The 15,665-nt window shown below is 37.8% G+C and overlaps 1 long non-coding RNA gene across 1 annotated transcript in view; it reads left to right on the plus strand.

Annotated features, from left to right (window-relative positions):
- The first annotated feature begins 254 nt into the window (after positions 1-254).
- The window catches only part of LOC142085346 (uncharacterized), a 33,608-nt gene continuing 18,197 nt past the window's right edge, over positions 255-15,665 (plus strand). Inside the window, exons 1-3 of the long non-coding RNA XR_012674635.1 lie at positions 255-1,188; positions 7,666-8,190; positions 9,111-9,240. This is a non-coding gene — a long non-coding RNA (uncharacterized LOC142085346). The remainder of the gene's footprint in view (positions 1,189-7,665; positions 8,191-9,110; positions 9,241-15,665) is intronic.

The raw sequence follows: 15,665 nt of genomic DNA on the forward strand, positions 1-15,665 counted from the left end.
GGCAAGTAAATTTTAGCATGATGCTTGCTTTCTGTGATTTGGTTTAATCAAAATCAGTATGGAAATACCTATGTTTCCGCTTCGAGCTTTATTAGCTCGTGCAAAACTTTGCCATTTCATCTCTTCACTTCGCCTGACATATTTAATAAATGTGGCAGCAACTCAACGAAGCAGGCATAATAAATGAGTCGTCCCATATTTTTAGCAGAAGAAAGTGTAGATTATTAAAAGATCCGATTTTCTTTAGAAAAAAAACAGACTACACCTTCTTGATTCTAAATCCTATGTGTGAATAAATTGAAAGAAATACCACTTTACTTTAGCTGAGAAGACCAACAGAATGTCTATAGATTCTTTGCAGGTTAAGTCTCTTTCGTTTAAAGAAGACCCCAAGACTTTGTCTGGTCTCTGCACTTCTCAGGTAATGGAATCTCAACTTTCAAGGCATGGTTTTGAGAAACTTGGAATCACACTGTGCAACTTGGAAATGTAAGACTTGAGATACCTTGGGGTTTTTTGGCTTTTTTTTGGTTTGTTTTCAATTCTAGTAGTCTTGTTTTGCCAGGCTGCTTTGGATGATGAGACATGGGGGTGGCTGAAGGTAGAGTCAGAGATGATTGTTCATGTTTTCTTAAACACCAGTTCTTGCAATTCTTCTACCTAATAATGCCTTCAAAACATGATGGAGAATTTAGCTAATCTTACTATGTTTAGCTTTGCATGCAAGTGGAGATCTGGTTATGTATAAAAGAACTTAAACAGAGTTGTCATACTAACATTTAAATCTTTTCTTTCCAGCACAGCACCACTGTGGGTGTGTTACATAAATTGCCACAATGGAGTGTATTTCAGATCCGTCAGCTCAGAGGCCATCTGTCATTGAAAGTGGCACATTCACCTGCTCATCATTTCTGCAGCAGTGTGTGCGCTAGAAAGGGTACATCCCGATGAAGTTAACAACAAGAGCAGCTCTTCATACAGCTGAGTTTGGAAAGACTTAGTAATCAAGTCACTCTTTCAGATGGGAGCAAACACCACAAATAGATCGCTCTTTCTATCCAAGAGAACACCAAGTGCTTTCCGCTTTGCTTCAGAAAAGAGCAAACTAGTTCCCTGAGGGATATTTTTCTACTCAGTAGACTCCAGCATCGCCTCTGTGGACACTTCTCTACCGTGCCTGATCCTCAGGTAATCACAGAACTCTGAAGAAAATTGTCCTCAAGTCCTTGGATAGATCTAGACAGCACATTTATAATTATCAATACTTTTTTATGTCTCCCCATTTCCCTTCCACCTTTGTATTTCCTTGAACTCTGAGGAAGTGGAAGTAAGCCAGGGCATGCTGTTGACCACTTCTCCTAATGTTATTTGTCTGGAGTGTTTTTTGGCTTGAGACTGTGTTCACATTTCTGTATTTGTCTAACTTTTCCTTGTCCCACGTTTAATGCAAACTGTGTGAGTTGTTGAAGGAGGAACTGGACAGTGTGGATATGTGCAGACAATTTGCTCAAAGAATTCCAACTATGGGTCAGAGATTTTTCTTTCTAATCAGTGACAATGTACATAACCTTTCTGTCTACTCTAAATGTTCTTGTCTGTAAAATGAGGTTTTACTTGCCTGCCTCACGGGCATGTTGAAGCTTAATTAGTGTAGGTAATAAATGCTAAGTATTATTTTAAAAGATCTATTGCATTCTAAAATGATCAAGTTTGGATATTAATTCACAGCTTTATGGGGTAAGGTTCAGTATTGATTACCTTAGATTTTCACAAAGCCTCTCCTGAATTTAATAAGGGATTTAACAAAATAACTCCTGAAAACACTTATGATTCATCTTAATAAAAAGGTTACTAGTTTTATGCAAGTACAAGTTGAGCTTTGCACATAATCAGAGTTTTCTTGAATGACATAGTCTTTGAAATGCAAATGTTGTACAGGTCTTCCCCCTCTGAAGAATATTTGCTTGTTATTGTATTAAAATATGTAAAATGTTTTTCTTCAGATATTTTCTTAAATTATTTTCTTCAGGCTCCAGTATAAAGGAAGAACATAATTTAAAATCACACTCATTTGGCATTCTTTCAACATTTCATAAGTAAAACCAAAATACACAGTGAAAATGGATTCAATTTTTCTAGGGTGGGAGGACAGAGAGTAAAATGTTGGGGTTTTGGGGTGCCTGGCTTTGTGCCGCCTCATGTTTAATCAGATTGGTATCAATCATGAAAGACTGTACGTCCGAGATCCCTTTCTCAGCATTCCTTGGAAGATGAGCATTGCAGTTCTTTGTTTTCTCTTCTTATTTCAGACCCGCTGCAAAGAGATCACATTTTTTTAGTATCAGAGGTATTACTGGAAAATTCCATAAATAGACCTAAAAGATGCAGCATAGAAACAAGGAACAATATGTGTTCTGCAAAGTTTAGAGGACTCTAGGACGAGCCTTCTTCACAACAGAAACTACAGATACTTCATCTATGTCTGTTGTAAAGTTAGCCATGTCTTCGTGTGTGTGTGTGTTGAATGTGATTTTCCTTTTTCTCTAAATGCTGTTTTTCCTGTACTACTTCTTGAGGCCACTTCTTGCTATTATGGTATGTGATTAAAATTAACCTTACTTTAGTCAGGGATTCCAAGCAAGTTCCTCCCGTGGATTCCTCCAATCTAAAGGTTGCCTAAAGCTCCAAGATGAAGATGTGGTTGAGTGTGTCATTCTTTTGCTGCAATGTAAACTTCTTTCGTAGTGTTAAAAATCATTTCTGTAGGACACAGAACATTCTTGGGGATTCTCCCAGGAGCTAAGAATCATCATAAATCTCATTTTAATCTCTGATTTTTTCAGTAGGAACATTTTTTACCTTGCCTGTGTAAATATACAGCAACATGTAGAAAACAATAAAATTAAAAAAAACCCAGATCCCTTCATCTTAATCCCTCAAACATTCTTCTCAGCCATGAAAAAGGGCAGAGGAACAAATAACATGATAGGTATGAATCATATTGCTGGATGCCCTTTTAGAAAATGCTCAGGTGTTATTAAGGCGAGGGTTTAATGTGCGTATGCTTGCTGATGTGCCAAAATCGGTTGTTGTTGTTTTTAATGCACGCAGTGTAGTAACTACAGATAGTTGTATTCACAGCTGTGGTAGATGCATGTACAGAAGTAGTCATGCATAAGCACACTCCCATGTGATATACAAATAGATATGGCTTAAGAAGGACTTATCTCTTGGTGATTAGTTGTTGATTTCCAATGACGAGAGGGCGCCCTTGTGCCCTGGTGCAGTTGTTAGGTACTCCAGTAATGGAATTCAGGTTAGTTGTCTTTTAGCAAAAATTTGCAATGTCTGAAAACAGTCTTTTTACAATGAATGGATAAAACATGTTTGAGGATTTTCTGTGTAGCACAGTTATGTCTCTCCATCTATTTGAAAGGAACAATCTGTGTGCAAATTTTCTACTGAACTGGCATAGGCAATTAGTTATGTCCTTGATTCAGAGCTGGCACTCTTCTAGATGCATCTGATGCTTTCGTTCATTAAGGAAGATTTCCAGCAAACAGTTTTATATCTGCATATTTTAGCAAGTTGAGATGTCACTGAAAACAAAGCAGCAAAGAACTTCCGTATTCTCTAACACTGGCCCAAATAAAGCGAGTGTTTAACTGTCCTTTAGGAGCTTAGGACTAGTTCCCAATGACTAGTATGACACTTCAGGCTGCATCTCCTGTACTTTGGCAATTTCTTTTCTTGTTAGGAAGCAAGTGACTTCTTAGGTTCCACTTACTGTACAAGAGAATATCTTTGTGATCTTAAAGATAGTCTAAAAGGCTACCTTTTTTCCCCAAATATATATTTCAAGATCTCAGTGGAGAGCTTTGGTTCTTCTATCTCAGAAAATGACTGATACCTTAGATAGGGAATTCCTGACGCTACGTAAGTCACTGGCTTTGACGCTGGCTGGTAGAAAATAGATTACTGACTTCTAGAGCTTCAGTAAGTCGGGAGTTCATTTGGACATGAGGAAATGGAATGAAGATGCATCAGGGGAAGTTCAGATTGGACATTAGGAAAAGATTCTTTACTGAGAGGGTGGCTGGTCACTGGAACAGCCTCCCCAGAGAAGTGGTCACAGCACCAGGCCGTCAGAGTTCAAGGAGCGTCTGAACAACACTCTTAGTCATATGGTTGAGTTTTAGGTAGTCCTGTGAGGAGCAGGGAGTTGGACTTGATGATCCTTATGGGTCCCTTCCAACTAGAGATATTCTATGATTCTATGATTTAAGACTGCGGAGTTTTTGGCTGATTGAACTAGGACTGTAAATTTTAAAACATTTTGTAGTTCATGTCTCGTGGTAAGCTAGAGATTTTCAGTCTTTGAATAAACGCACTTGGTGTAGAGGAGGATCTTGGGAAATCTGAGAAAGTAGCAATTTTTTTCCCCAGAAGAAAAAATTAAGAAAACCCTATGTGAGTGAAACAAAGGACGTTTCTTTTCTCTTTTAAAGGAGAATATGGTCCCTCACTATGTGTCCAGGAATGATGCTGGAAGAATATTTTTCATTTCTTTTGTGGGTAGTTTGCAGGGTGATATGGGGAAACCAATAATTATATAGTCTGTTTCTTTGGCTACCTAGTCTGTTCTCCCCTCCCCTTCCCCCCTAGTCTGGAGGATGAGGAGAAGGGTCTTATTGCCCCAAGAACAGTTGAGGAAGGAGAATTCTCTTTAGATTTTTTTTTTGTTTTACTACATATTTTAATGAATAACTGTGAGATCTAAAAGTATTAGCCTCTTCTGCCTAAGCTAAAAGACAAACAGTGTTTGCGTGAGGTCTACCTGTGGAGTTTGGAGGGGGACACTCTGAGCTTGACCTATTTTTCTCATTTGATGAAGAGAATGAGTGAATGTCCTGGGCGCCCGTCAGCTGCATGACTGAAGAAACATTTGTGCTAAAAGAGATATAACTAAAAGTATATAACAATGAATATTTACTTCCTTTAGTTAGCAAATTCCCGCTGTATTTAAGAGTTTTCTCCAAGGAGAATACGCAGAGTGTAAGAGCATGAAATTCTTTTTTAACTTAAACTGTTAGTCAACTCTTCATTTCAATGCCCTGTTTAGTCCCTAACGGTTAAAAAAATACTTAGTTTGTATTTTCCTTCTATAAAAATGATTTCCTTAGGGTTCTCTGAGAAAGATGGTGGATAAATTCAGCAGTCTTATACAATCCCCCGAAAGTTAGTTGCCTTATGAATCTTGCAAGAACCGTTTGAACATTTTATATATGTAAAGTTTGGAAAGAAAGTCCTGTGAGAACATGATTTAGTGTTCCTAGGTAGGATGAAACTGGCTTCAATGATCTTTGTATTGTAAAAGACAGATTTCTCATCCTTACTGTTCTAGGACAAAACCTTTTCGTATTTTTTTACTGATGAGTTATCTTTAAACAACAACAATGTTTTCCCCTTGTTGCACAGAAATTCTCCTAGAGCGATTCAGGTTTGTGTTGAGGTATGTGTGCATGGAGGTTTTTAAAATAACGATAATGTTTAAAAAAGGGAGTGTGAAAAGTCCTATTGGAATCCTATTGGAAAGTCAGGGTTCTAATCACTAACGTTTAGCATGGGTTATTTTTCTTTTGCCAGTGCATGAAAATCTGCACAAAGACAATATTTATCATCATAAGTCAGATGACGTTGATTACTTGAATACAGTGCTTAACTGGCTCATTAAATGACCCTTGAGATGGTTGTGGTGGAAAATAGGTACGAAGAGTAGGTCCAGATTCTGTCAGGTTTGCTATGACTGACAGTTTGGTGGCTGCTTACTGAGGGGTAACAGGACCTTTGGGAGCTCGGCTAGCCCACTCTCTTGTCCCAGGGCAGCATCATCTGTACCTGCATCTTTCCCAAAACTGCTGCATCTGTCCGTATCGATTTTGGCCAGGACCACTTGTGGAGTATATCAGTAATCAACGTAATCTTAATAACTGTCTGCTTTTTATTTTAAATCTCTATTGGTAATCGATTTACATTTAGTCCTTCACTTACACCATGCTGCAAACTCTTTCTTCCAATAAACTTTATTGACAGTAAGTATTAACATACTTTATGCTCACAGTTAGTGCCTGTTTAGTGGTTGTGAATGCCTAACAGTTGATTTTAATATCCCAACAGCAAAAGTCAGTTGTATAATTTCCCCTCATAAACAGATGACAAAAAAAATAGGAGTTTGATAGTTTTCCGTAGATAATTTGTTTGGAAATAAATAATTCATTGTCATAAATACATCCAAAAGAAAGTTGCCTGATTTTTCTCTTTTTTCTAAATTATCTGTTTAACTGTACTGTATTCTATAGGTTTTTAAAATATTTGTCCCTGTGAATTTTGCATTAGCTTTGCCAATTTTGTATGAAAATGAGGAATCTCATTGTTTTTGTAGTCACCTGGAAAATTTCCAGCTCTAAGGGTTTTTGTAATGTATTTACCACTACATGATATGAATTCAGGATTTTTAATAAGTTAGACCTTCTCTGACTTATAAGAATAGAAACTCTCATGAGACTGGAGCAACTGACTAGGGTTAACCACGCACTCACTTTCTATTAAGCTAGTTGAAAGAGGGGTAGGGAAATACCATGCCTACGTTCTGCAATCTAAAGACTACATTTTTAAAAGCATGATAACTGAATAAGAAAGTGTTTACTTAGCTGAGTTCTGTTTTGTTGAGGAGATGACAGTCTCATTCGTTTAGCAAGGGGTTAAACAGAAACTAATCCTTTAGGTTTACTTTGAAAGGTAGTTATCTTTCCAGCAAGAGAGAGCATTGTTTGCTTTGCCAGAAACAGTGCAATTGTTCCTTAAATCATTATGTTCTCTAAACAATAAACTAATTAGAACGCGGGAAAGTATCATTGGCATAAGCATTGTCTTTAAAAGATTCAAAAAATTAATGAAAGTGCTTTCATTAATATCTAACGAGCATAGGCATTTTGTATGATGTAAGCTGTATTAAAGCTTTTTGTGAAGAGATTATTTTTTGTGTGACGAGTGCTCTAATAGAAGTATCACAGGTTATGGGAAATGGAAAAGTAGTATGGTTGGCTCAAGTTAATTACATTTATTCAGATGAAATACTATTCTACTGTACTCTTCAGGACAAGCAGAGAAAATACCAAAACCTTTTTTAGCCAGCATTTATCTATTTCAATTATTTTTGACAGTGTGTGTTGCATGTGTGCTTTAGCTACAGTGCCTTTATATTGACAGTTGGTAGCACAAGCCTTTTAAAGCACAAAGGGTAGCAGTACTTCAGCCAATCTGTGATAAAAGGGAAAAAATGAAATCACTATGGAAACTGCAGGAAGAATCTAAAAGCTTTCTTTATAAAGTAAACGTCTGATGTTTGTGACTGCGGGGGCAAAAAATTCATAAATCTGTACGATGCTATCATTTCTGATTTGTTATCGCAGCAAATGCCAAGTCTAAGCAGTCTGACCTTAGCCTTATTAAGTGCTTTCTTTTCAGATACAGTTATTATTCGACAATAGAGAGACTGCAGTGCTGCAAGGGGGAAAACTAATATATTTAAAATATGTGTGTGTGTCTGTGTGCGCCTGTGTGTGTGTGTATATATAACTATCCATCTTCTTTTTCCCCATGAAGCTTTTGGAGTTGGGAATGCTGAATGTGGGAACTCAGGGACTACTATTCTGAGCACAATTGAGAAAACTATGTTTCGTCCCATTGCATGCGCCTGTCTTTGATCTCAAATTGAAAATCTCTGAGCCTCTTCCTCCAATCCAAAAGCAAATAAATACTGAGAGAAAGAAGCCTCTCTCCTATCAGCAAGTAGGGCCTCCACGACTGAAAAATGAAGGTGACTGCAAGAGCTCTGATGAACCTGTTTGGACAACAGACAGCAACAAATACCTGTCTCGGTGGTGGAGTTTAAGAGCACTGCAGAGATCCTCAGACAGTACAGAATATCTTGGCTCAGACAGGCCACTCTCTTTATCTCAAAACAATACCAGCCAAGCTCCTCCGTACCTACAACTGAAGAGCTGCAGGAACAGGAAGACAGTAACTAACACAGCTTTTGAATTTTGAATCTCCTTGTCTTATTTAAAGAAAAAAAAAAAAAAAGAAAAAAAGAAAAAGACATGAATTCCAAGCAAGATGACATATCTGGTAAGTATTTTTATTGAATTTATTTGCTTTAGCTTGAAGATTTTTAGTCATAAGTATTTGCTATAAACAAAATCAGGACTTGAATGAGTGTGGGTTTTTTGTTAAGTTTTTTAATTATGGAAAAATTTAATGGCTGTTTTTGCGTTTCCAACTTTGATACCTTTTGGATTTCTTTTTTTTGTTGTTGCTCTGCTGTAATTAGTGTATAAGCTTTGCAAGTTTGATGTTTCAAGACGCTCAAAAGAGCACTGTTGTTCCTAGGCTCTTTGAATATAAACATGCCCAGTGGTAATACATATTATTGTATATTTTTATATACACAATCACAGGCTTTAATAATTGTTTTAGTATGGCAGTTTTAAAATATACTCATAATGAACCAAGCCAGGCAAGTACTTTCCAGCTAAGTGTTTCAAGCTCTCAAAACAGTGTGAATGTTTTAACTCTTATCGAACAAGTTTATATATGAAGATTTAATCTATGACAGATGACAGCATGAAATTATTTGGCTATAAATGTGACAGGCCAGAAGAATTCTTGATTATATTCAGATTTCATGGTACATTGGTGAGTGCTACTATAGTGTGTTCTTATGTTATTAACAGTAAAGATTTCAGGTTAACAGTAGCAAAACAGAGACAACACAATTCTTGCAAAAGCAGGTCAGTCTTTCAGTAATAAATATAAATCCTAAAAAAGATATAGTTTGACATATTGGCTTCATTGCAGCTTTTTATACATATAATGAAAACCAATTATCTGTGGAAAAAATTTGACTTTGTGGAATGGAATTAAATTGCTTTTTAAAGGCTTCCTTAAACAGCACTAGCTGGAGGGAAGTCCAATAACGTTTTGAGCTCTGAATTGTAATGACTTTGCTACATTAATAAATCATGTTGTATTCTGACTTTTATCAAAAGATTCTGCGGAAGAAAACTATGCACGGCAGGTTGAAGCTACAGGGGCAGTTGTGACTGGTTTTTCTCCATCCACATACTTTACTTATGGCCCTTTGAAACCAGCAGTTCCCATGGATCCGCGCTTAAAGTGGTAGGTCCAAATCCATCTAAGCTGATGAAAACAATTGATAACTATAAATTCCTGCTAACAAGTGAATTGTCAAACTGGAATATCTGTAAGGTAGTCTGGTTACTTAAACCACTGTGATTTAGGAACCACAGTGAAAAATTCTATTCATGTTCATCACATTTGTGGGGGCGGGTGTTGTTTTGGGGGTTTGGGGAATTTTTTGTGGTTTTTTTGTTGTTGTTTGTTTGTTTTTATAGGGAAATATCTTGTTCTATTTATTCTATTTATCTCTTGTCTTGATATGGAACTGGGTACGAGATTAATTTAAAAAGTAAACTTTTTGAAAAGAGATGCTTTAATTTACTCAAGAATGTGTGAATATGCCCTGTTGCTGTAGTTCATGTAGTACCAGTTAGCTAAGTAAGTGTTTGGGCTCAGTGTTGAATGGAGGGAGGTTTTGTAAAGTATGTATTTGGGATTCAGAATCTGAAACCTTACAAAAAGAAAAGCATTTATCTGAACAGTAGTTTGGTCTGCTGATGTTAGCTCTAAAGTAATCGGGGGAGGAAAAAAATAAAGATACTGTCAACTCATTTTTCCCAACAGATCACGTATCAAAAGTGTAATCTGTAAGAGGAACATGAACTGGTGAAATGTACCTCTGATGCTGGTTTCTTATGTTATTATGCAGAATGTTTGTAATTATCTTGCTGAGTCGTAATCTCTGACATTTCCTTTCACAAAGCATCTAGTGGAGAATGCAATACCCTAATTATGTTTCTGTGAAAGAGTTGAGGGAAAAAAAAAGTTGTGCTCTTTAGCACAGCATTTTAAAGAAAAGCTATTTCATTAGTAATATATAGATCAAATTTTGGGAAGGCTAAGGATACTTTATCAACTGTAATTCCTGGTTGTTTTATCTCACAGTGTACATAGTTGAGCATATGTTAATCGTAAGTTCTTTTCTAAACTACGTGCTGTACTTGCCTACATCCTAACCAAAACAGGCACAGGCTCCAGTCTAAATATTTTTAAATCTTTGTTTGCTATCTTATGTGTTTAAGTATTTTCTGCAATAAATAAAGTCTAGTTACCACATTTTAAATAAGTATATTTTGTTAAAAAAAAACCAACTCGGTGCTTTCTCATATGCCGTTTCACAATAGCTTTTATGTTAAGGAAATGAAGATCAAGAATAACAGTGAGTTAAGCTTGAATTGCAGCTCATAAAGAACCCCTCATGTTATGTTCCTTTATATAGGGAGCTAGCCACAAACAGTGTGAAGTTGTAAAACTGATTTTTGATCACGGGGAGAGCTTACTTTTTATAGATAGGTTTGTCTACAAACTGAGGCAAAAGGTTAATTGAGGTTACATGCTCGAATACATTATGTATATTTCACCTCTGTAACACCGTTAGTTACGGAAACACTGTGCTTTTTTAATATCTGATACGAATAATTTCTAAATACAAAGCTATTTACTAAAGAATCATTAAAATGGAATCTCCGAAGGAAAATGGATACGTGATACCGGTATGTGGCTTTGTTCACCAAAGTGGGGCTGTGTGGGGTTAGCTGAAAGAAATGACTCCAGCGGTCTGTTCTCAGGCAAAATGCTCAGGCAGAGGATTATTATACAGGACATACCTGGCTTTCTTTATGCTCTCCTTTTGGGAAATCAGTTCAAACTGTTCAAATATCCTACGGTGCGTGAGACTAGATATCCAATGTTGTGCCCATCATGTCTGTTTTTATTAAATGAGCTGTACAATTAAAAAAAAAAAAGAAGGAAAAAAGCCTTGCTTTTCCTCCCCCTTAAGCAGCCCCCTTAAGCAGTCGCCTTTTCCTCCCCCCTCTGTGCTTGTGTGGTTTTGGTTGATAAAAAAAAAAAAAGAAAAAAAATGAGCACCAATCACTATAAAGAAACATCACCCTTTATATAAATCCCATAATTTGTACTTTATAGCAAGGCGTCCATTACCGGTGACTTGCGGTAGACTTGACTGGGAAGAGCAGCCATCTTCCCGCTCAAAGGCGACCTCCAGAGAGTGCAGGAAGTCTTTGGGCAGAATACTGGTCTCCACTCTTGTCGCAAAACCTGAAGAAAGTTGTTTCCCTCACGGACGCAGGCTGGGGATTGCTCCAGTAAAAGCAGGGAGCGTTTCAGAGGAGGAGGTCACGTCTTCGTAGCGCCGATTTCTCCGTCTTACCGCGAGTTGCCCAGCTCCGACATGAGCTCGCTGCAGAAAGTTTCCCTTTTCATTCTCACGTAACCTTGTGGTTTTCAATGCTGTGTCATTTTTGAATGCCTTGAGCGTTCGTGTAGATACCAAGCCAGCAGCTGATGAGGACGTACCGGGATCACTCCGCGCTGGAAGGCGTGTGGGAGGCTCAGTTCAGGGTGAAATATCCCAGGGTATTACACTGAGCGAGGCCTAACCAGAGGTTGAAATCAAATATGACCGTGCTCAGGAGCTTGTCACGTGGTCCTCCGACGGGCTTCAGACCACTCTTTTCCCAGCGCAGTATCACTGGTCTCCATTTTGCAGTGGTACACGCGTGCTGGGTAGGGTAGACGTTTCCCGGCAGTAACGTGTACTTCACAGCCCTTTGATGTTACGGCTTCATGGCCACGTTCTCACCTGCAAGGGGCTGGCGCAGCTCCTCCACACTCTACACCAGCACCAGAGGATCTGCCTGGCACATATTTCCCCAGCAATTTTTAATTCCATTTAGTGGCAACAGTCTGTTACCGGTTTGCTCAAAACAGAAGGGAAACCAGTGCAGAATGCTTCAGAATTTGTAATAATGTCATCTTTTTATCTAAGAACGCTATTAATTTGTAAATATATTTATAATTGGAGGCTTTTTTCCCTACGTAACGCCAGGCATTTACATAAGCTGATAATAAAAAGTACAGTCCTATGGATGTCTCTGTCCTTAAGGACTAATATTCCAGTTGACATGAATGAGATGATACTCTGAAATTAAAAAGCAACAGGGTTTGTGAATGCAGAGTCCTGGTTCTTTAAAACTCATCGGGTAGTCTAGAGGTATTCTGCCACACAGGGTGTGTTATGCTGAATAACACTGATTTGCTTTCCTGTTTTCTGCTTGTTTCCTTGCTGCACTGGAAGAATTTTGAAAGGCACTGAGACGCCTGGCATTTTTGTAGGAGTGTAATAAAATTCTCAAACATGCAGAAAAGATTGCTTTGAAACACTACAAAGTGACCATTGGCAACTTCCAAAATAAATTGCATGCAGGTTTTTTAACATGTCGTTTTGAAGTAGCTGATAAAATGGTTATTTGTGTGATGGGTAGGGAGGCTTCTCTGAATTTATAGATTCTGCCAGATTAAAATGTTGGTTTTGACGTCATGTCTCTAATTCACGTTTGTGCTAGCAGTCTGAATATTTTAAAAAACCTCGGCATTTTATAAATCTGATTTTATTACTGTGTGAAAAGTTTTCTTGTAGTCTTCAACCTTCACACCTTAAAATTGCCTTAAAACAATCCAACCCACCCACCCTAAGGCAAGTATTCCCATGCACATACACATCCTACTTCAACCTGCTTGAAATGAAGATAAGACTGGCTTAAACAGAAGAAGGGAAAAAAGTGTTTTAAAGCTGAAGTCTACACCTGGGCTGAACTTATACAATATTTATACAGAATGTAGAATCATTAGCTTTTCATATAATAACGCATTACTTCCTAAAAGTCAAACACAGAGTATAAATGTCAGGATATTTTCTCTAACAGCTTCATTGACTGTGTCTTTGTGAATAAATTCTTAAGCTCCATGTCATATAAAATACCCCCCCCCCCCCCTTTTTGTGCAGGTAAAATCTCTTTATCAAAATATAAAACTGCTGCAAGACTGAAATGAGTATCTGCTGCTTCTTATGCCAACTAATTGTCTAACTATCTACTTGCTCTAGTGCAGTTTTCTGTCGGAGACGCTAACTCCATTTCCAGTCAACGCTGAAAACTGATTTCTGGTGGAAAAACTGCTGAAGCATTTGCACTGAATTGTTCTGTTTCTTAATTTCTAGAATATTTGAGCAAAGATGCATGGTATCTATTCAACCTGTTTTATTTCCCATGAATGATGAGAATTCAGAGGAAGGCAGAGCAGGAGTTATTTACCTTACAGAATTGGAATCCTGTTTTACTGCTTGAAGTGTGCTATTGCTGTGTTGTCCAACACCTGACTAGATGAGATTTCAAAATTAAAATCAATACTCCTAAATTTGCATAGGATGACTGCCTATGTACGTGAAACTTAAAACATTTTTCTTAACAAAACCAGAACAATTTATCCATTTTTTTTTTTTCCCCTTCCCTGCCCCTCCCTCTCCAGAGCAAAAGGACATCTTTGTAAAAAGTAAAGCGCTAGTAAATAAAGAGTTAAACTGAAGGCAGGCTCACTGGTTTGTTGAGATCTGTCAGAGTCTGAGTGGCTGGCTACATATCTGTCTCAGGAACAATAGCTACCTGTATTCTGCACGGACTGCTGGGCAGGCACTAGCAATCTGGAGGAGGTCTGCCTCTGTTAGAGGCTTTTTAGTGGGGATCCCTAATGACAGCCCTACTTCTCATTGGGGGAGGTGGGGGGGGGGGAGAAATCTTGTCTACTCCGTTGATGAGGGACAGAGCTTTGATCATTTTCACAGCCTTGACTTGGCCTGAGGTTTAGGTTCCCAGTCCTGAAGTCAGGCTCTCTTTTCTCACACACGCATGCACACACACACACACACACTCACACTCAGGCACACACCCCCCTTTGCTGGTCTGTGCAGGCAGATTAGTGTCACGGCTGTAACTGAGGCACAGAGCAGTAAACATAGCAGAACCAATCTCCATGGTGGCAAGAGGGGGCACTGGAGGTGACAACAATGGAGAAGGATCTTTCTTCTGACAAGTTTTAGGTAAGAGAGAATATTTATACCCTCAGCCGAGTATTTTATAGCCTTCTAAATAAGTTAGAAATTGTTAGGTTGCAAACGTGCCTTGTTATAGGAATATTTTAGTTTACTGCCGTATCCAGGCTGTTACTAGCTTTTAAACCTGTAATTGCCGTGCTTTGTGTTACGAGAGTGTTTGCAGAAAGCAGGCAGGGTTTTTCTATGGAAGTGGTGGCTACTATAGTTACGTTCTTAAAAATACAACATTTCTAACATTTGCATTTTTAAAATTAACCATGAAGCTTCATTTTGGCTACGTTAAAATTAAGCTTAGCTATAATAAATATCCATATCCGATAAAATGTTGAGTAGCTGATAGCACACATGCAATATTAAAACAGTGCTCCCTCAACCCTAATTTGTAATTATTTTTACACTCTTAACTGCACTGGGGTCAGAGAGTTTTAAAAATTAATGAGGTTCCCTGCTGAGTTCAAATAGTATAATCTACATGAGTTGTTGCTGCAGAGGGCTGAAATTATTTCTGCATATTTTTAATGTAGGTGTAGAATTTTTGTTTCAATATATTGCTTTCGAACGCTTTCATTTAAACGTCAGTTTATGCAACCTGCAGTAAGAAGGGAATGACGATCCATTTTTAATAATGACAAATTGAGTGCGGGAAATACAGGGCATATAGTGACAATACAACGCAAACATTTGCTGGATGTGTTTTCTGATTTCATGTGTTAGATCTGTGTTAGATTCCTGCAGCTGTGATCAGCTTCACCTATTTACAAATAACTACTGCTCTAGGGAGAGGAAGAACAGCAATACATAATGCTTTGTGTGAGAACGGAGTAATAGGTCACCAATGTGTTTGGAATGTTAAAAAGAATTGTTGGAGTACTTGAAAATATATATAAAAGAGAATAGCAACAGTGTGAAAAGAGGCAGTAAAAATGAAATAATGTCCTATCCCTTTTCCTGGAAACGCTAGACAGATAGTATCATCAGCGCTCCTGGAAAGTCGAATTTGCTGAATATCCTCAAATGGAAGGACTGGAAAGGAAAGGGGGAGGGAGCTGTTTACTGTGAAATTTCCATATTGAAATAACGACAAAGTTTCATACCGCAAGATTTAAAGCATTGTTTAGTTTTTATTATAAACTACAGTGCATTATGTTTAAATGGTAAGCATTTTAAAGCTGAATATAGCGTAATCAGCGCTAAAGACGCGTTATACTCAGTCTTCCATTTGCAAGACCCACTCTGAGCTTCCTGTGATATATTGTTATGTAAATACGGTGCAGCAAGGGAAAGCAGCACTATGGAGATTCAATTTACTTTGAAAGTTGTTCATTATGGAAGGGATGAATGTTATTTATTTGATGTGAATCAAAGGCTAGAAATGACTTTTCCACTGTGAAGTCTATTGTGATGGGTGCAGCGTGATCTAATCTTTTTAATTTTGGCTTTCACACCAGTGGAGATGAAAAGAGATCTGAGCTCATTTATTGGTTGCTAAGTCTTA

The sequence above is a fragment of the Calonectris borealis genome, chromosome 1 (genome assembly GCF_964195595.1).
Source record: "Calonectris borealis chromosome 1, bCalBor7.hap1.2, whole genome shotgun sequence".
In the NCBI taxonomy this organism is placed as follows: domain Eukaryota; kingdom Metazoa; phylum Chordata; class Aves; order Procellariiformes; family Procellariidae; genus Calonectris; species Calonectris borealis.